The sequence below is a fragment of the Eucyclogobius newberryi genome, unplaced genomic scaffold, assembly GCF_026437365.1.
Source record: "Eucyclogobius newberryi isolate DKJ021-1_F unplaced genomic scaffold, fEucNew1.0.hap1 SCAF_1, whole genome shotgun sequence".
Taxonomy (NCBI): Eukaryota; Metazoa; Chordata; class Actinopteri; order Gobiiformes; family Gobiidae; genus Eucyclogobius; species Eucyclogobius newberryi.
Window position 1 is genome coordinate 44519946 of NW_027315723.1, and position 21846 is coordinate 44541791.

At 42.6% G+C, this 21846-nt stretch overlaps 1 protein-coding gene across 1 annotated transcript in view; it reads right to left on the reverse strand.

The window, feature by feature from the left end:
- filip1l (filamin A interacting protein 1-like) overlaps window positions 1-19082 on the reverse strand; it is an 86946-nt gene extending 67864 nt beyond the window's left edge. Inside the window, exon 1 of the mRNA XM_072446914.1 lies at window positions 18931-19082. The gene's annotated coding sequence lies outside the window, so the exon portion shown is untranslated. The remainder of the gene's footprint in view (window positions 1-18930) is intronic.
- Window positions 19083-21846: the final 2764 nt, after the last annotated feature.

Sequence of the window (21846 nt, forward strand, 5' to 3'; positions counted from 1 at the left end):
CTGTCCGCTCTGGAGAGCAGCTTCAGTGACAGACTGATCCACCCTCACTGTGTGAAGGAGAGGTTTCGCAGGTCTTTCCGTCCTACTGTTGTCAGACTCTACAACAAACACTTTTAGCCCCGAAAATGAGTCATTCAGCTTTCATAATCATGTGCAATACTGTGATATAATGTCAATCATTCTGGTGCATTTTTTTCACATCTGGCAGTGGTAACAACCTGGAGCTCAACACCCAGAAGACAGTGGAGATGATTGTGGACTTCAGGAAAATCAAACTCTGTAGGCAAACTGCAGGGGGTCCATCAGGGAGGTGAAGGACTTGAGGTGGGGCAAGACCAGGCACTCAGGCACTGACAACAGACGTCAGTGCCTGTAGTCATTAAGTCCAGTGATCCGGGACTTCTTGGGAACAGGGACGATGATGGACGACTTGAAGCAGGCTGAGACATGGCATGACTCTAGGGAGAAGTTTAAAATGTCTGTAAAGATGCGAGTCAGCTCCTGCATCGTGGGGGCTCTAGGCTTGTAGTTGGTGAGAAGCCGGAGCCCTCTCCACACGGATGTGGGGTTGTTGTCACAGAAATGCTGCTCCAGATGCGTATTGTACTTGTATCTAGCGCTCAACACCTCTTCACACCTTTGTAGTGCGTTCTGTCACCAGTCCTATGTGTTTTTTATTTTTATTTATTGACAAGACAAACAAGACAAATAACACAAAAACAAAAAAGGGCGGGTGACAGGTCAGGTTTCTCTGCCTTAAGTGCCTCAGTTTGGGAGTGAACCAGGGTTTGTCATTACTGAAGGTGACTTTGGTGTGCGGCATAATATTGTCCTCGAAGAATTGAATGTATAACGTCACAGTGTTTTTGTACCAGTGGCAGGCTGTGACCATTATTTAAATAATTTTAATATATATTATACTATATACTATACTACTATGGCTAAGTACGCAAAACAACATTTATGATGAGATACTCACAATAACAGCATACTGTTAGACAGATGCACTTATAATCATACCTCACTTGCCAGAAACGTAACCTTAAAAACATCTATGCGTTACAACAGCCACTCCCAACTCAAACCACGTTTTTCCTGAAGAAATGTCTTGTATTTCCCAGAAGTGGAGTTGGTCAAAAACAGCCACCAATTCACTAACTCTTCATAAAATGTCCCTTGTTGCTGTTGTTGTTTCATAAAATAGTGTTGTGTCAGACAAACGCTCTTCCGCTAATGCCAAGTGCTGTCATCCTCTCATTTTACTTCTCAGCCCGGGATCCTCCATTGCACGCAAACTAGCTCACTATGTCATTATATTACTGCCTGCATTTTGAACTAACTTGACAATAGTTAGAAACACATAGCCGTAGCTACAAACAAAGCTATTATTTCTTTGTAAGTCACTTGTTGAAAGTTCTGTGCTTGCTGTCTTCTTACTGCACATGCACAGTTTGAGCACAGGATAACAATCTGTTGACTTATCTGGTTTTCATACAGGTGTATTCAGCATGGTTTAAACCTGAGTGGTCCTCAGGGCGCATGTGCAAACCTCTAAAAGAGCTGCTTTCCGCTCTGTATCTAAAAGCCTATGTTAGGGCCCATGAATAAGGTAGATAGACTGCGAAGCTGTGGAGGAAGGGGAATAAAGCTTCCCAGTTCCAACAGTACCGCTCAGTGGCTTGTAGAGGCCACTGAAAACACAATGACTTCCAGCCAAGCTTCTGAAATGCCCACAGTAGCGTTACTGAGAGATGAGTAACGTGTTCTGCTCTCTGGTCGGGAATTTGATAAACTGTCTGTACTTTGGTAACCGTCCGTGGCTCAGATTTCCCTTGTTAAAACCCCCAGGATAACAAACAAGAGGTCTGAGAAGATCCGCTCCACACTCATAATTTGGACCGCAAATGTGCATTGTGCCTCCTATATGTTTGCGCTCGGTGGAATGTAAACAGCTGCCAGGAAAACTCAGATGAAGAATAGAATGGTTTGCAGTTAATGAAAATATATTACAAAGAAGGAGAGCAGTGTTTGGAGATCACAGTAATATCGGACCATCAGGCGTTACTGATGAAGAAACAACCTCCGCTGTCTATCGCTCGCTGTTGCTCTTCTCTCATGTAGCTAGACTTATGCCTGCCCCATACTGGGCTAAAAAGTTACCCCTGGTCATGCTGGTGCACTGGCCGTAACTATAAATTGGACTTAACTTTCAGTTTTAAGTTGGACGTAGCTTAAAGGGGTTAAAATTACATTCTTGCTTTATGTGAAAAAATACCTTTTTGACTGGCTATGGACTAGATGGGTAATGTGCAGTATTTTTTATTTATTTATTGGATTTCTCGTTATGTTTTTACATTTTGAAAAAGAGTTGCCCAAATGAAAAAAATAAAAGTATAATTCAGGTACATTATGTATTATGTATATATATTCTTATAAAGAAAACATTACTTACATTTGGGTGTTGTCAGTTGCTCACGTTGAAGAGCAGAGTCATGCTGCATTATGTGAAAACGACTCAATTCAATATTTTTTTTAATGCCCAAAATCACAATATTAGTTGCCTTGAAGGGCGACCGTGAAATAGAAACACAGATTAAACAATGTTCACAGGAAATTAGCAAATAGATACATGTCCCAGCATCCCCTGTCCTTAGACCAGGGGTGGGCAAACTACGGCCCGCGGGCCTTTCAATCCGGCCCGCCAAGCTTGTCCAAGTAATATTAAAAAATATATATATATTTTTTCTCCCTTTTTTGCCCTCAGGCATCTGTCTGCACGTGTATCCTTTATACATATGACGTGAAGTGAATTAAATAATAGATTCAATAGCCTATATTTGACAGAAAAGTTATATTTTATTTGATATTTAATTTTTGGGATTTTTCTTTTTTCACACCAATGATCGCGGGCCGGCCCTCCGCTACTTGCCTGGATTTGAATATCGCCCTCGGAGGAAAATAATTGCCCACCCCTGCCTTAGACCCTCCATCTAGGCAAGGAAAAAATACAGAACCCTGCAGTAAAAAGAGAAACTTTGGGGAGAACCACAGTGGAGAGATCCTACTCATAAGGCGCTGGTACAGCTGGCAGCCCGGTGTAAACGCTCTCTCTTCTTTCTCACACTTATTGTGCTTTATCTCCTATATTTTGTAAATATAGTTAGTATATTTTTTCTATTTTACTGTACGATAGGGACACGCGCTGGAATAGTTTTTTAATTCAACTGTTTTTGACTTTTTTCGACTGGATTTGAGCGTTTTTCGTTGCGTTCGTTGTGTTGTTGTGACGTGAGCTAGCTCCGAGCGAGCCCACCAGCCCCTCCCCCGCGCCCTCCGGCCGCGCTAAAGTACGGCGTGTCGTCGGTACACGTTTATATACACGTTTATATGAAAGAGGAACTTCACGAACGATCGGGACACGCACTGGAATCGCTTTAAATTAACTTGTTTTGACTTTATTCGGCTGGATTGAGTGTTTTCGTCGTGTCGTGGCGATGTGTCTTGGCTCCGGCCCCGCCCCCCGGCTCTGGCCCCGCCCGGCGCCGTACCGCGTTTACACAAAGGAAGAACTGATGAAACTGCGGAGAACAGTCGTCTTACCCGGAGATCGTCACGTTATCCCGTCGCAATACTGACCTAACCTAATACTGATGTGCAATTCTGTCGTATGTGCAATTGCTGTTGGAATTCATGTGCAATTACTGTGCAATTACTGTGAAATTCATGTGCAATCTATGTGCTGTCGTGACACATATTCATGTGCAATTACTGTCGGGATCACATGCAATGGTATTTATTTATTTATTTGTCTATGGGAGTTTTTATTTATTTATAGGAGATCTTCTACTGAAAGTGTTTTTCAGACTTCCTATAAGTGATCTGTTCTTCTGTATCTACCTCTGTATCTACCTGTATTGCACCAATGAAATTTCCCCATGTGGGACAATAAAGGAATATCTTATCTTATCTTATCTACTCCCAGGAACTACATAATAACTGCATAACTTTACCTTGATTGTCTATGCTGTTTCATTTGGAAAACATTGTTATGACAGGAGGATTATATGAGAGGATTTTTCTTCATGGCAAACTGCTGATAAATACGTTTTTGCTAAGTTGTGTTGCTTACTATTCTTCATTAACCATAATATTAAGGCCGTGGCTGCAGAGCCGCGGCGCGGTCAAATGGCCCAGCAGTTTCAGGAGCCGCGGCACAAAATAACATGGCAGTTTTGGCCCCGCGCCGCGGCTCTGTAGACACTCCCTAGTATTAAATTGAATAATTGTTTAAATGTCCCATTTTCTGAGTCGGAGGTCGGACTTTCCAAGTTTCAGAGTTCACATGAATGCAGCTAATCGCCCCGAGCATGGAGATACTTTCTGCTCATGAACAGAACAGTTCCAAAGCGCTCTAAGGAGAACTGGTCCTGGGCAACGGGGCCAGTCGACACGTGGCTTATGTCACTCAAGGAGGATGGGATATCAAGAGTACTCTGAAAAGTACTGTTTAAAGTAAATGTACTTGAGTTTAACAACGTAACAGCCTATGTAAAGAGAATTAAAAGGGTCATAATACAAACTTGAATTTTACTCATAAGTCTAAGCTTTTCTCCAGAGCTCAAAACATTCTCTTCCACCTCATGATGTCATCAGGTAGTAATCCAGTAGTGTTCCTAACATTGCAATGAACAAATGGCCTCCATTAAGCAGCTATTCAACTTGAATAAGCGCTTATGTCAAATTTGAATCAAATGGCTTCACTCCTTTGTAACAGTAGGTGGAATGTGTGCTCCCTCTGCTGGTGAAATTTGTTGTAAGTATCAAAGCAAGGTTTTAACATAATTTAAAAAGCCAGAATAATGTATGCTGGCTGCTTTGAATCTCTGATTCAATATTCAGAGTTTGGATGTTTGGTGACTACGTGTTCAGTCTGGAAAAAAGCCAGATTTCTCCATGACCACAGGAAACCAAGTCCGAGACCAGATCAAGAAGAGAGAGACAAGACTGAGTCCAAAGTAGAGCCAGACCAAATCCAGAGAATTTTTGCCATTTTCAACATTTATTTGTGGTCTACCATCACTGTGGCACATGTGTATTATTGTTTTATTACATATATTGTCATTCTGATAAATGCTTATTCAAGCTATGGATTTTAGTTGGTGATGGTACCATATATTGTAGTGAGTAATAAATAAAAGTATTTACAGCAAACCAAAATAAATTATATTAATAATCCCAAATATACACATTGCTTAATTGGTAACTGGTTTGAAAGTACAGTTTGAGTTTTGATTTAAGTTCCAATAATTTACAGCAACAAAATAATAAATTGTCTCTAAAGACAGGCAGTTTCACGGGTAACTGATGCCGCAAGTTCATTCATTTGTAACACTGTGTTATCTGTAGACCCCAAATAATACAAAAATGCACCAGTCTTTACCGTGTTGTGCATTATTCAATTACTCCACATTGGGTGGTGTCCTGGGGCAGACTGACAGAAGTGAGGATGCAAGTCTGTGCCATCACTGGCTCTGACCACCACCAGTCCCTCATTTATACAATCAGTGGCGGATCCAGTTTTTAAGATCAAAAATATATATTTTTTAAGTTTGGCTTGACAGGTAGAGCATTGGGTTAGTATACAGTGGATCCTGGTACGAATCCCGCAATGGTTTCATTAAATCATCTCGTTCTTTTCAACGTTTTAAATGTGTGCAGAGCGGAGGGTCACTCTCCTCAAAAATGGTCAAATAATGTATCAGTCATTAAGTAAGAGACTATTGAATAAACTACTATAAAATCTGACACTGCCTCACCCTCCCCGCTGCTGAATCCCTCATCCATGCCTTCATCTCCTCCCGCCTTGACTACTGCAACTCCCTCCTCACTGGCATCTCCTCCCATTCCCTCCATAGACTCCAAATGGTCCAAAACTCCGCTGCCCGCCTCCTTACCCACACCCGGTCCCGTGAACACATCACTCCCGTTCTCCGTTCTCTCTGGCTCCCCATCAAGCAGCGCATAAACTTTAAAATACTCCTCCTCACCTTCAAAGCTCTTCACCACCTTGCCCCCCCCTACCTGTCTGACCTCCTCATCCCCCACCGCCCCACCCGAGCTCTCCGATCCTCCTCCTCTCTCACCCTGACTGCACCAACATCCCGACTCAAAACTTTTGGCGACAGAGCATTCTCCCGAACAGCACCCCGACTCTGGAACTCCCTCCCCCAACCTGTCCGCCACTCTCCCTCACTCACAACATTCAAATCCTGCCTAAAAACATACCTCTTCACCCAAGCCTATGACCTCCCCTACCCCTAGCCTCCTCTACCCCATTGCCTACTCTTCTACCCCCTGTTACATCCCCATCTTTTTCTCTCTACTTCTTCTGTCTTGTTCATTTTATCTGTATATTAATGTGTATTGTACGTGTTGTCCCCCCCTGTCTGTAAATACCCCCCCCCCTTTTTTTATATATGTTCAGCGTCTTTGGGTCACTGAAAAGCGCTATATAAATAAAAGTTATTATTATTATTATTATTATTATTGGTTGATACCCAAGACTGAATTAATTTCATGAAGTCTGCCTAGCTTAGGTGGTAGAGCATGAGACATCAATTCTAAGGGTCCTGAGTTTGGCCCCGACAGGGCGCAGAGGGTTTTTCAAATTGGTTTTGACACTGTTTGTTTTAAATCAGAACATCAACATGTACAATTTCTTGAAAAAGTAAATGTAACTAAATGCTACCACCTCTGCTGTTCTGGTCTGTGTGCAGCTAAGTCTCAGTCCGATCCCACACAAAATCACCACTTATTCCTATTTAATGATGGTCTTTCTTTTTTAACAAAAATTGCCTCATTAACTCTTCTTTCAAACCATCTTTTGATTAAGTAGCATAACAAAATGCATTAGAATTTCATGTTCACACTGTCTATGAGACTACAACTGTCCCATAATTAAGTCATTTTCACCAATGGGACATGCAGTTGATATATATATATTGCTATGTTTTAATTGATTTAGTCTTTTCAGTGTAACGCAGAATTTGCTTCTTAACTGTCAAAATTCAGATTTGGTGACCTGATTGTTGGTTCGTACATCTGTAATCCCCGTCCAATATCCACATGAAACAAAAATGAATACAAAGTTCAGAGGGCCTCATTCATGACACAAATTACTTATGGCATTCATTCACTTCTGATGCTGCCCAGTGGTCGAGAGGTTAAGGCGGCAGGACTCAGAGCAGCTGACTGCGTCTGAGTCTGAGTGACTATTTGCTGCATGTCCTCCCTGCTCTCTCATTTCCCCATTTAAAAAAATCCTTCAAATAAGAAAATTAACAATTTATCAATTATTTTCTTCGAGTAATCGGTTAATATTTTTTTACATTCCGTTTACCATTTTTAAAAGCATATTCACTTTTCTTTTTTTTTTAAATAAATGTTATGATTCATAGTAATAAACAAATAACAAATAAGGAGTATCTTGCTTTTGTGCTGTTTTAAAAACAGCACAAAAGACCTCCGGATCTCTTGCTTTGACACTAACTAAATCACTAACTTTGGAAAATTTGGAATCTCTTTTTGTGAGGCTCAGAGAAAGAGCAGAGAAGATGAGCTCGTAAACCGTATTAATGAAACTAGAGTGAATGAAAATACAACTCCAGCTATGTTTTTGATGAGGGGACCATGTGAAAAAAGAAAGATTCCATTTAATTTTGTCCTTTCAAATAAATCCAATCAAAACCATGTACAGAAACTCAACTGCATGTCCCCTTGCTGCCCAGAATTTTCCTGACTGAGGCGCTAAAATTAACTGTTAAGTTATTGTCAGAGAAGTGTGACATTTCTCACCACTGCTGCCTTGTCCTCCTTCAGACACGGGACGTCCCACTGTCCACACACATGTCCACTGAAAGGAGCGCAAGCCCAAAATGCCGCTGGGTCAGCAGAAAATAGCTCTATAATTGAGTGTTTCATTCAGTCCATGGGAGAGGTATGCTATGTTAAGCTCTGTCATCTCATTGGTAATGTGGAGTGCATTTCTATGACGACAGTAAACAGACAGGCCCTAACAATGGGGGCTTAAATAACTACCGGGTATTAAAAATAGGCAAGAAAAGTTAAAAATAGACATGATATGTACATAAAATAAAATGTAGTGCAATAAAAAGTGCAATAAAAAGTATGTGTGCAGCGTTAACCAATCATGTCACATATGAAAAGAATTTCACAAGCAGAACACCGCGCTATAGAGAGCACTCACGTGACGTCACACAGCCGCCCCCCACGCTCCCCCAGGCTCCTCCAGGCTCTTGGCCGTCATCAGTGCGTGTCCCCCTGTACAAGCCCATTCTATACCGCAGTCTGTCTGCTTCGATTTACGACGAAACACGGTTCAAAGAGGCCCAAAACTTCATTAATGCTGTCGCACTCTTTACTATTATCACAATGGTGAAGGTTTATGTGGCAGTTGATGCAGCAACCGGGAAAATAAAGAAGATAAAGTTCTATCCGATACCAAGAAACCCGGAAATAAGAGCGCGATGGACATAGACTTTTCATATATATATATATAGATCTATAGATATATATAGAGATCTATACATATATCTGTTCTGCGCACGCTGTAGAATTAACTTCAGTTTTATTTAGGCTCAAAGTAGATCTGAAGTTAATCTGAAGTTTTATCGGTTGTCACTCACTCGGGCGCGGACGGAGCCGCTCGCAGCACAGGGAGCTGACAGCTGTTCAGCCCGGGGCAGGTGACCGAACCCCGGGCATGCAGCCTCACGCACCGCGTGCCTGCGCTGGAGCTCCGGAGCATAAACGCTGTAGAATAACATCAGTTTTATTCAGCCGTAGAGCGTTTGATCAAAATTGTGACTTGTGAACCATGGGACCAGTGGGCTTGGAGATATCTGGTAGAGTCGTGATTTAGGCATAAAATATGGATCTGAGTTGATTGATTGCAGCTTTTCTAAATATTGACCTCTGTGTAGCTCGTTCAAGGAGTTTGTGGACTCTGAAAGCTCTGGGGGCTCCATAATGTACGTTTGAGATCATTTTCCGCACTCTATCAGTGCAAAGGAACGCAACAAGTGACGGCCAAGGGGCAGCAACGTATGACAAGGGGGCGGCAACGTATGCGTATCACGTGGTTTTATGACGTCGGTGAGTGCTCTCTATAGGAATACAACAGAGCAGTGGGGAAAGTGTGACTAAAACACAGCAACAGAGAAAGTGTGACAACAACACAGCAGCATAGTGTGACTACAACACAGCAGTGTGGAACGTGTGACTACAACACTGCAATGTGGAAGATGTGACTACAACACAGCAGCAGGACATGAATTAATGTTTCTACTTCAAGGGACTAAAAAATACAGTTGTCTAGACACAAAAGGGCATTAGTGTTTGAAAAAAAGTACAACTTGTGGTAAATTATGCATCTGTGAAAAACTATTAATGTTGTGTTAATTGAATAATAAAATGCTCTCCTAGGACACTCAAGCAGAGTAGAAAAGAGGATAAACAAGATAAAGCGAAATATAAAAAAACTGGTTTTACGAAAACTGAAGGATTTTGAACCGGAAAAAAGTGAATGACCTGATAAAAGGCATTATTTTATTAACTCCATGGTTCGCACGGGGCGAGGAGTGAGCCCGCTGTCATTGCGTAATCATAAAATCAAGCCGGTTCACTCATGGATCTATTAAAATATCGGGTTTACTTTAAAGTCTAGCTCATGGTCTGGCCTAATGCAGTTGTGCTGCTTCTTTACTTTTACAGCATTTACAATACATCAGAACATTTGCAATTTTGTTTTCATACGTCAATTTGATTATTACATTGTATACATTAGTGCAAAACTGCACATTTTGTATATGTATTTATCCAAATCTATTGCTTTGGCTCTATCAGTCAATATTTGCAAAACATGCTGAAAGTCATCAAAAGTATTTAGGCTACTTGGATTGGTAACACAGGTGACAACGCTGAAGACACTATTATTATTATTTTATACCTACATTCCATTCCCTTGCTTTTCCTTCTGTAGCATTTCTTAAGTATTTTTGTTTTTCAGGGATAAACATGTCAGCACTCTGAGTAGTAGATCCACGGCCTTCAGATCCATGATCCGTGGTCATTAGTTTGATCTGTTCTGTTATTAAATCTATGGATTCATAGTTTCACGCCTGCAGCTTGTTCACGGCACCTACACGCGCTGATTGCGCACGAGCTGAGCTAGAGCAGCACACTAGAGCCTCACCGAAGCTAACAGCTTAAAAGAATTTCAAACAGAGAAAAAGTGAATGACCCGGAAAAAAAAATATTTAAATGCCGCAATATCTGACATTTCTGCAAGCTGTAGGTGCCCTGTCAGACGAACACGAGCAGTTTTTCGTTACATTGTGCACTATGGAAAAAAATCTTTCTGGGTTGCACAATTTATTTGGCTGCAGTACCGATGGACTGCCCACTGGGGCCGTTTGCGACATGTTGCAGCTAGCTGTACCCTATCCAGATAATATAATAGATCCATGGTCAGCACACACAGCAGCGCGGGGGAGGGGCCGGAGAATTGTGGGGCTTGTAGTTCTAGCAACGAAAACGCTATACATCTATTGGTAATCAATAAACATAAACTAGAAATATTCGGCGGACCGGATTAAAACGTCTGGGGGGCCGGATATGGCCCCCGGGCCGCATGTACTCTAGGGACAAAAGTAAAGAAACACCTTTTATATTTACATATATATGCAAATTGTGCCACTCAGAAGAATGTCATTTTTCAAATATAAATAATGTCAGTGCGAGAAGCTCCTCTGTGTTTTTACAGTCCACAGACGTTCACTTGATCTTAGCAACTTTGACGCTAGCTGTTATTTAAGCTAGATCCAAACAGCAGGAGAGAGTGTATTGTTCTGGCTATTTCACATTTCATAACAACTTCCTTAGGCAATTTCCAAACATGCACATTATTATATATACATACACACAGCAAATAGCAATGCTACTGTGAGAAAACTGATCTAAGGAGCTTAAATAATGCATGTCAGACAGTAACACTGTCCTTGCAGAGATAAAGCAATATAATGTAAATCAGTTAAGCCACCGCTGCACTGGAGCTTTGGGCCAAGATGCCATAGAGGCGTGTGACCTGAGGCTTCTGCTGCATCATGGAAAGCCTGGAACCTCCCGGAGGAATGTGGACTCAGCCGGACCTGTCCACATTTTTTTCAGAGACCGAGGCGCTAAGTCACAACCAGAGAAGATGCATTTACAAAGATCAAATACATAAATGTGAGTTATGCATTTTGTAAAGAGCACTGGAAAATGTTTCCACAATCACAAACACAATGCATAACATTAAAGTAACTGCTTTTGAGTCAAATGCTTTATAAATGTGCTTGTTTGACTATTTTCTAACTACCCACCTGTCCAAGATGCCGCACATTCCTGATCTCTAGAGAGTTGCACACAAACCTTGGTACTAGAATTAACCTCCGCATGGTATTTTGTAGACTTTGTATCCAAATTCCCTTATGATCAGTTTTTTTTTATTTGTATTTTTTATTTGAAGGGACAATTTACAGAGACATTAAGCTTGTTAAAAAAACATATGTTATGCTGGAGTAAATAATATAGTGCAAACAAAGCCCATTCAACAACAAGATCATTTCACAGTGTCCACTCTGACCCCATTACACTCACACACTACCACACATATCATTCAACAAGTATTTATATAACATGTATTATACATGACCAATCTGTTTAAATTTCGTAAAATACATATCACAATACATTGCAAACTCAATTTGTCTTGGGAAGTAGTAGTGATTATTCATGGAAGTGTGCAATTACATATTTACATATTGTAGAAAAAGATTCAGTTGGAGTCATGTTTCTCAAACAGTGTCCAGATAAATACATCTGAATCTTGTTCTAAAATTGATCACTCCTGGACAAATGAGGGATTACAACGACCTATATACACACATTTCCTCAGCATGTGGTGTTGCATGTCATAAAATGGTTAACACGGGGGTACTTACTGACAAGTTTGATTATTCCACTGTTTCACAGAGAATGTGGAATAGTTTGTTTGACGGAACAAATGGTTCCACTTCTATATTGTGTTATAGGAGAAGGCAATGATCGACACTCGCTAGTGACGCTACTTTTCCTCAATCAATGCAAACTCAAATCTACTCATAAAATAAAAATTATATTGTATATAGATACTGAGTAAATATACGTTTTACACACTAAATCCATCACTGCATTGTGTTTTTTAAAACTGCATCTCAAATCAGGCTGAGAGCTGTATTTAATCAGATTCAATTTCAAAAATGTCTTCACAAGTGCAGCTATGATCTCCTCCACTGCTCTACTCTGTGACCGACTGCCAGAGCTCTATACAGCAGCGCTGCATAGATTACACATGTCAATCATTTAGACACCATTTCCATGGAGACGCACCTGGGAGAACAACTATAGGCTCCAGTGAGGTGGCAGCAATAAAACAGAGTTTAAACGTAAGGAATGGCTCATGTGACATTACTGAGCAGGAGAACAGGTCAGAATTCTGTCGAAGTGATGATACATATATAATTATTTTACATTTTGTTCATTGTAAAACGGAATATTGATATTAAACTAATAATTATATAAATCTATTGACTTCTTCAAAACTGCAGAACTGAATCTCTGTTGCGGCTCTTTATAGTGACATTTCACTGTAGCAATCAGCAGATGTTTATTTATGCATATTAATTATTGAACAATGGCTACACAACATTTTTGAACCTTTGGAATTATACATATATTTCATAATTTACTTTCAACTTAAGTAAGTACTGAACAGTGGGCAGAGATAAGAAGGTGAACAACTCATTGACCATTAGAAAGAACTGAATGTTCAGCTCCATTAAAATTATATGATTTGCGCAGACATACTTTTGAGCTCTACCAAAGCACCTGGCCTCCTGTCTTTCTGTGTCTACTCTTACACAATCTATTTTCTGTGTGTGTGTGTGTGTGTGTGTTGGGTGTGTGTGGGCGCACATGTGAGTGGGTTTCTCTGGTATATATAGTCCTCTTTTCCCAGAGCTGCCAGCATTTGGTATTCAGGGAGAGAAACTAGATCCCCCACAAGCTGCAACAAGTCTTGTCATCATAGACACTGGCCGTGTGTCCCTGCTGACCCCACTGTGGACTGTCACTTCATTAACTTGTTTAATAGCTTGTGTTTACATGACAATATGCTGTTGTATTTGGATTGATTGCATGTTTGATTCATCCTGCATTGTCCTGCAACTGAGGCCACATCCACAAGGAAACAAAATAGTGACAGTGCAGGGTTCAGAATAAGCGGTATCGCATCGCAAAATGAGACGCAATTTCTCTCAAATGCGATGCGTTCGTCAGAAAAAAGTGTTTTTGTATCGCAGCTTTTGCGATACAAAAATGCGTGCTCAATTGTATAACCAAAGCGCCTAAAAGTACTGATCACTAGTCAATCGTTCGTCAAGAACGGCATGACACATGTAGGACGATGTGTGGACATGACAAGTCCCGCTGCTGTCTCGGATCGAGTCTGAAAAGTGGGAGGAGCCACGTGCGGTAAAGTTAGCGTCAGATTCAGACTTCCGAGGTCAATAGCTCCGAAACGCAAAAGTCTTTGCAGACCATTCACAGCCAAAATACTCATATTTTACACTGCCAAGTGACAAAACCTCGTTTTTAACAATCGGATGCGTATTTTGGGCGCAGCGAATTACACTGCTCCAAATGTGCAGCTCGAGCCGAGACGAGTACTTAGGGACCGTCATCAAATGTGCAGCCGGAGCCGAGACGAGAGTATTTAGGAACCGTCATCAAATAGCAAAACGAAAAATGGAATGGAACGTCAAATAGAGCTGTACAATTTGAATAACACATAAAATACACCATGATGGACACCACAGCAACCTTTATTTTTCCATCAGAAGCTTAATACTCCTGCAAATAGTCATCTGATTGATGATGATATGTAAGAAAGTTGTAAATAAGGCCATCTGTCTGTGTTGATTAATTTGTTCAACAACTAATTTTATTTGCAAGTTTTTAAAGTGTTTAAAAATGTATTTGTTAAGAATGGAATGTTTACAAATACATTTTAAATAAATAATTGTGTTATATCAATGGAAAATATTTATTGTTTGTCACTTTCGTGTTTTGCTACGCAATTATCAAATTGCAAAGTGAAAATCCTTAAAGGTGGTATGGCCGATTTTTTTCAGCAAATTTTTTATCATATTTCCTCGTGGCGTGGATAAATCATTTGTCCTGCCACGTATCAATCATAAAACGCACCTATCGTTCACCTGCAGCCGCGTGCGGTTCGTGCCCACGTTTCCGCGTGCCTAAGCGCATGGATCTATCATAATATAGTTCCCTCAGTGTACGGGGCAAAATGAAGACGGAGATAGACAGTTCGAGCTGACGCAGAAGTGGACAGAAATCTATGGGAGACGAGCGATGCGATGCGATCCGTTGCGCTAATAAACAAACGCATGTGTGTGTTGTATCAGTCCGCACGGGGGAGTGCGCATGCGCATTTCCGCCTGCGTTCTCAAATCGCCGAAAAATCGTCCATTGCGCCTTTAATCTGAGCCCTGGACAGTGTCTAAAATGTTTTCTGAAAACATTTTCTTTAAATTTGTTGCATCCATACTTGTGGACACAAGATGCCTGAAAACATTATAATACATATGCCAGGTTCCTTGGTTGGTGCTGTTGAAAAGGAACACAAAGACAATGCATATGCGCTGAAAACTGCCCGTGGGTTGTACACAAACACTGTACCCCGTCATTGTTTTTGTCTGTGCTTGGCAACTGCGTCGTTAAGTAGAGGCAGGACAATGATGCAACCTCACAAAAAAGTTGCGGACATTGCATAACAGCAGAGACGCCAAACCAGCGTTTTGAGATCTTTGTACTCTGGGACCTGCTTTGACAAAGTTCTGTTTTAGACTCCTGAAATGCGCACTCCATGTGAATTATATCCGATTTAGATAAAATATCCTTGCGGATTTGCCTGCGTTTATCTTCTGGTGGAAACCCATTCTCAATCTGCGGACCAGAAACAAGTCGGTATAATCCTTCATTCGTCCAGCAATATTCATTATAGAAAATTATTAATTTGATTAAATTGTATAGTAATTAATAGATTAATCTTAATAGTAATCTAGACGCAGACTAGTCCCAAATTGAGGATGACTTTTGGACGAAAGTCAAAACTTAATTTTCAAAACAGTGTCCAGATGACTACAATTGAATCCTTTTCTACAATTGACCTGTTTCTATTACTGAGCCATTTTAAATCAATATTGAGATTTACAATGAACAATGGAGTCCGGTCTGGGCAAGCAAGGCAAGCAATGTTTGACCAATAAAATCTAAAATTACAGTGTGTAACAACTATATTTAAATTGGTACGAAATATATCCAAATAAGCCAGTTTTCTGCTGCTGAAACTTGGCTGGAACTCTTTTAATGGGCTCTACAAGTCACTGTGCAAAACTGCGCGGGAAGCTTGGTTCTTCTTTTCTCCTGGCCCTTTTCATTAGAATCAGTTTTAGAGGTATGCACATGCGTTCTGAGGACAACACAGCCTCAAACCACGCTAAATAAACCTGTGTGGGAATCTTGGATGTTTGAAAGCAACAGCAGCGCCAAGTTTCAACAAACTGACTTATCCTTTATGTACAAGTCTTCGTTTGTAGATAAGACATTTATAATAATTAGACGTTAGTTAGAAATACAAGCAGTCATTTCACTACATACATCGCTAATAAGAGTAAATAAGAGTGTTTACTTACATTATTCTTATGCTAGCTATTTGTTATCTGTCCTCCCCTCTGTATCTACTGCGTTGTAACATCGAAATATCCCCATGTGTGGACAATAAAGGAATATCTTTCTTTAAGAACTGTAAACTGTGGAAGTCACTCCCCACTGAACTCAAATTCAAATGCAGAGCTTAAACTGCATGTTAAAGGTACCTACCATTTTCTAATGATTACTATTTTGGTGGGATTGTATCCATGGTACATTTTTATCACAGTTTTACAACAGTCAAGGAGCAGTGCAGAAAAAATAAAAACAAAAGTTGACAGAAAGATGACAGAAGCAGCACTGCCTTCTAAAACAGAATACCTCTCTCTCAGGTAACAATAAGCAAAATTCCATCCAAATTTATAAACAACTGACATATTTCTCTGACAGTTTAGATCAGGGGTCTCCAATTGGATTTTCCAGGGGGGCAGATTTTTTGGAGGGCAACAATCACGCCACAATTTTATTTACAATGTTTTATCTCCATAAGATCCTCAACTCACAGTGGCAGAATTCAACAACAACCATCAATTGTGGAATGGCATCTACCTTTGTCACATCTGCTACTCACGTTCAACCAGGAAGAACAATTATAAACGTCACCGCAAGTGTCAAACTGGGAAAAGAATCTTGCAAATAATTATGTTCCCTACGTTTTAGTGCTTCAACGTAGGGATTTCTAAAATGTTAAACGGCAATGTTGTAAATATGAGTTGGAAAAATCCCAACGAAGGACAGAAGTTAAGAATTACATCACTAGCTCTACACTCTTTTCTATTCATCACATCAGCTGCATGCTTGTGACTATGTATGACTGCACTGTCACTGTCAAATATAAAAATAGGTAAAATAAGGGGTCAATCGTCTGACCTTTGGTGGATGGGAAAACACTGACCACTAAGCCACCGCCACCCCACACATATCAGAATTGATATCTACACACGTGAAACCATCACCATAATTATATTTCATGACTTTATTAATCTGTTTCTGGTGGATGGTCTACCATCTACTGGTCTCCATGGAGAGTTATCGCGTTGCCAAGAATGTTCCAGTTCTTTATCTCCATGAAGACAAACAGGTCAGATTTGTGTAGAGGCGGGCACACACGATGTATTTACTTCAAGGTACTTTTGTTTTGAGCATAAAAAGATGGATACATTTATTTTATGATACATTCCAAACAAAGCAATATCTCAATATAAACTAGGGGGACTAGCATACTTACAGTCGCAGTTTATTTACAGCACTTATTTACAGACCTGAACAAAAAAAAGCACCTTGCATGTTAGCTGTTGCTGGGTGATAGCATTAGCAGAGATTAGCCATAGCAGAAGGCACCCTCCTCAGACCACTATCATCAGGATAAACAAGGCACGTGACCCAAGCTAAGTCCTTTAGCTTCACTGCATCTGGAATGTGCCTGTGTGTACACCTATCAGCTCACACAAACTAATGGACAATGCAACACTTAGAGCTAGATTATGTACATATATATATATATATATATATATATATATATATATATATATATATATATATATATCTCAGTCGGTCTCAGTCGGTCCTTCATCTGCCTGAAGAGTGGGTCCAGTTCGCCTCAGTCGGTCCCTCATCTGCCTGAAGAGTGGGTCCAGTTCGCCTCAGTCGGTCCCTCATCTGCCTGAAGAGTGGGTCCAGTTCGCCTCAGTCGGTCCCTCATCTGCCTGAAGAGTGGGTCCAGTTCGCCTCAGTCGGTCCCTCATCTGCCTGAAGAGTGGGTCCAGCTCGACTCAGACGGTCCCTCTTCTGCCTGAAGAGTGGGTCCAGCTCCAGTCTCCCTCGTGTCCGTCTGTCCGTCTGTGAGAGTCGGATCTCTCCTTCACTGGAACTCCTCCAGGTTTCTACGTTTTTTTCCCAAAGAGGTTTTTTTTGTAGTTTTTCCTGGCCGAGAAGGAGAGTCTAAGGACAGAGGACCCTGGGACATCGTCCCTCGCCACCACAGACATTGTCTGACTCCCTCGCCACCACAGACATTGTCTGACTTCATCGCCACCACAGAAATCTCAACAGCTAAACTAATCTAAGAATTGAATGTATTTTAGAACATGTTTTTGTAGAGGTAGAAACTACAGGACCTCTGCTTTTACACAGGATAAGACCCCCTAATGTGGACATACCTGCATGTCTGATCCTGTAAGATCGCGGAAACTAAACAAGCCAGGGCCTAGTTAGTACTTGGTTACTTGGTACAATAGTAGCTTACTACCACCGAGGGAATTAATAATGTGATATAATAAAACGTTATATCAATCCAATGATCCAACAGTTTTCTTCTTATTGACACTGTTAAAGGTTAACATTAGTATATATATATATATATATATATATATATATATATATATACACGCACACGCACACACACACACACACACACACACACAATCTTGTCAACATTAACCCTGACATTGCCAAAGTAACTGCTCTCCTCTCTTTCTTTTCTTGAGCTTGTTTTTAAGGTGGGTGGTGCTGGCCTGTAACCCGACCCTCTGTCACTTATGTATACCCAGGCTTGTCATGGACACACTGGCCTTTGGAAATCCCCCCATGACATCCAGTCCACACCATCACATCTACTGCCCAATGTCCAGTGCACACTGCTCTTAAACACACCAACTACACCAAGTCTCTCTCTTTCCAAGACGACAGCCTACTATAACCAGATTTTTGTAACAAATCAATTTAATCCTATTATTTTACATCAAGATTGGCAGGGGATGCACTTTTCTTAATCCTTAATCTATATAAGTAATTAGCATATTGCTTTGCCACCACACAGATTAAATCCATTTTGAAATGCATTCTACTAAGGACTTTACTGACACAAACCGTTATTCTATAACCGTATAGCATTGAATAACAACAACGCATATTCTGGGTAAGTGATTTTAGCATTGCGCTCTAAAATGCGGATGTCTCGCCGGTAGAAATACAGACAACCTTGAAAAATGCTTATTACTATATTCTATTGGTTGTATGGGTCAGGCAGGCAGAATGACTTACCAATATCTGCGGCAGTGCCTTCTCTTTCAGTACCGTTTTATCCTTTAAGCACTGCTTTAACCTGCTAGTTGTGCGTCCCTCGTGGTTGTCTTGAATCAGGGCTGGTTGTTGTCTCCGTCCTCACCCAGTCCCCCGGTTGTGCTATCCAGGTGGTGGGATTGAGTGCGGGGATTGCGTCTCCGTGGGTAGTAGCTTGTGCGTGTGAGAGAGAGAGAGAGAGAGAGAGAGAGAGAGAGAGAGAGAGAGAGAGAGAGAGAGAGAGAGAGAGAGAGAGAGAGCGAGAGCGAGAGCGAGAGAGAGAGAGAGAGAGAGAGCGAAAGAGAGCGAGAGCGAGAGAGAGAGAGAGAGAGCGAAAGAGAGAGCGAGAGAGAGAAAGAGAGAGAGAGAGAGAGCGAGAGAGAGAGAGAGAGAGCGAGAGACATGTCAACCCGGTGCGGTTAAATTTAAACCACCGACCATGCAAGCTGCCAGCCACCCTCCCTTCTGACACCTTGATCCCCTGGCCCGCCCCCTCCCCTCCTCTTCCTCTGCCATTATCGTCCCAGACGAGCCCCTGGAAGTGCAGTGCGATTGTCCCTGAGGAGCCAGCCGAGGGTTGGAGAGAGGGTGGTTGGTGTGTTTTATGATAGTGTAACTGTCTATTAAAGATAAGTATATCTTTGATAGTGTGTGAAGTTAGTAGTGTAGTAGTGTTAGTAGATAGTAGTGAACCCTCTACATCAGTGTTTCCCAACATGGGGTAAGATGGAATTAAATAGTATATTTTGAGAAGACTTAAAATACTTTTTTCAGGTACTTTGTACAGAACTATTACATAAGTAGATACTCATTTTACATGTTGTTAATTGTAAACAACAACATTGATCTAAAATAGTCAGTAAAGGTAAAATAATCAAGTTAATTGACTTTATATTCAAAACTAAGAACTGATAAGTCTCGCCTCATCATAGTTTCAGCATAACAAGCCGTAAATTGTTATGTTAAGTGGCTGTGTGACATTTTATAACCCTACATGTGTCAATGAGGATCTTATCCATCCATCCATCCATCTTCTGCCGCTTTATCCGGGGCCGGGTCGCGGGGGCAGCAGTCTGAGCAGGGACTCCCAGACCTCCCTCTCCCCAGACACTTCCTCTAACTCCTCCGGGGGGATCCCGAGGCGTTCCCAGGCCAGCCGAGAGACATAGTCTCTCCAGCGTGTCCTGGGTCTTCCCCGGGGCCTCTTCCCGGGGGGACATGCCTGAAACACCTCCCGAGGGAGGCGCCCAGGAGGCATCCGGAACAGATGCCCGAGCCACCTCAGCTGGCTCCTCTCGACGTGGAGGAGCAGCGGCTCTACTCCGAGCTCCCCCCGTGTGGCCGAGCTCCTCATCTTATCTCTAAGGGAGCGCCCAGCCACACGGCGGGGGAAACTCATTTCGACCGCTTGTATCCGCGATCTTGTTCTTTCGGTCACTACCCAAAGCTCATGACCATAGGTGAGGGTAGGAACGTAGACCGACCGGTAAATAGAGAGCTTTGCCTTTCTAGCTCCCTCTTCACCACAACGGTCCGATGCAGCGACTGCATCACTGCAGCCGCTGCACCGATCCGCCCGTCGATCTCTTGTCCATCCTTCCCTCACTCGTGAACAAGACCCCGAGATACTTGAACTCCTCCACTTGGGGCAAGGACACCCCACCCACCTGGAGAGGGCAAGCCACCTTTTTCCGGTCGAGAACCATGGCCTCGGATTTGGAGGTGCTGATTCTCATCCCAGCCGCTTCACACTCGGCTGCAAACCGTCCCAGTGCATGTTGCAGGTCCGGGTTTGATGGAGCCATCAGGACAACATCGTCTGCAAACAGCAGAGATGAGATCCTGTGGTCCCCAAACCGGACACCCTCCGACCCCTGACTGCGCCTAGAAATTCTGTCCATAAAAATTATGAACAGAACCGGTGACAAAGGGCAGCCCTGGCGGAGTCCAACATGCACTGGGAACAGGTCTGACTTACTGCCGGCAATGCGAACACAGCTCCTGCTCCGGTCATACAGGGACCGGACAGCCCTGAGCAAAGGGCCCCGGACCCCGTACTCCCGGAGCACCCCCCAAAGGACACCCCGAGGGACACGGTCGAAAGCCTTCTCCAGATCCACAAAGCACATGTGGACTGGTTGGGCAAACTCCCATGAACCCTCGAGCACCCGATGGAGGGTATAGAGCTGGTCCAGTGTTCCACGACCGGGACGAAAACCACTCTGCTCCTCCTGAATCCGAGGTTCGACTATCGGTCGGATTCTCCTCTCCAGTACCTTGGAATAGACCTTACCCGGGAGGCTGAGGAGTGTGATCCCTCTGTAGTTGGAACACACCCTCCGGTCCCCCTTCTTGAACAGAGAGACCACCACCCCGGTCTGCCAGTCCAGAGGCACGGTCCCCGAACGCCACGCGATGTTGCAGAGACGTGTCAACCAAGACAGTCCTACAACATCCAGATACTTTAGGTACTCAGGGCGGATCTCATCCACCCGGAGCCCTGCCACCGAGGAGTTTGCGAACAACCTCAGTGACTTCAGCTTGGGTGATGGATGAGCCAGCCTCCGAGTCTCCGGTCTCTACTTCCTCTTCGGAAGACGTGACTGAGGGATTAAGGAGATCCTCAAAGTATTCCTTCCACCGTCCGACGACATCCCCAGTCGAGGTCAGCAGGCCTCCACCCGCACCGTAAAGGGTGTTGGTGAGACACTGCTTCCCCCTCCTGAGGCGCCGGACGGTTTGCCAGAATTTCTTTGGTGCCGACCGATAGTCCTCCTCCATGGCCTCCCCGAACTCCTCCCAGGCCCGGGTTTTTGCCTCTGCGACAGCACGAGCCGCGGCTCGCTTGGCCTGCCGATACCCGTCGATGACCTCCGGAGACCTACAAGCCAGAGTGGC